General features: G+C 39.5%; 1 long non-coding RNA gene across 1 annotated transcript; it reads left to right on the top strand.

The window, feature by feature from the left end:
- Positions 1-222, top strand: LOC104775012. Its single transcript, XR_765644.1, has 2 exons — positions 1-77; positions 171-222. It is a non-coding gene; the product is annotated as an uncharacterized LOC104775012 (long non-coding RNA).
- Positions 223-451: the final 229 nt, after the last annotated feature.

Raw genomic sequence — 451 nt, 5'->3', positions numbered from 1 at the left:
GGAATTTTCAGTCTCTGACAAAATTGCCTTTGCTCTGGCCCTCACCGTTTTTGATAGATTGGATGCAAAGACAACTGGTAAAGCCTTTCTCACTCTCTTCTCTTCTCTTATCTCTTTTTCGCTCTTGTTTTTCTTACTCATGGCATTTTCTTCTTTCCCTTTTTTTGTAGGACGCAACTTTTTATTGGCCGAGATTGAGCAACTCTGTGCCAATACCGGCCAGATTGATTCATCTGAGCAAATTCAGAATGTTCTCTTGTTTCTCCAGAGTTCTGAGGATCTTTCCAGGCATTTGGATTCCTTCTTACAGATTTTGTCTTATGCTCAACCTAGTGATGATTTCTCTTTTGCTCTCACACCTATCCTCTCCGACGTTCATGAAGCTGATGTTTTCAGGTGAGTTGCTTCCATCTGTTTATCCCTTTTATTTTATTTTCTTTCTTTCTTATGT

This window comes from Camelina sativa, unplaced genomic scaffold (assembly GCF_000633955.1).
Source record: "Camelina sativa cultivar DH55 unplaced genomic scaffold, Cs unpScaffold07840, whole genome shotgun sequence".
In the NCBI taxonomy this organism is placed as follows: domain Eukaryota; kingdom Viridiplantae; phylum Streptophyta; class Magnoliopsida; order Brassicales; family Brassicaceae; genus Camelina; species Camelina sativa.
The sequence above is the reverse complement of the archived record's forward strand: the minus strand, read 5'-3'. Positions and strand labels throughout refer to the sequence as shown.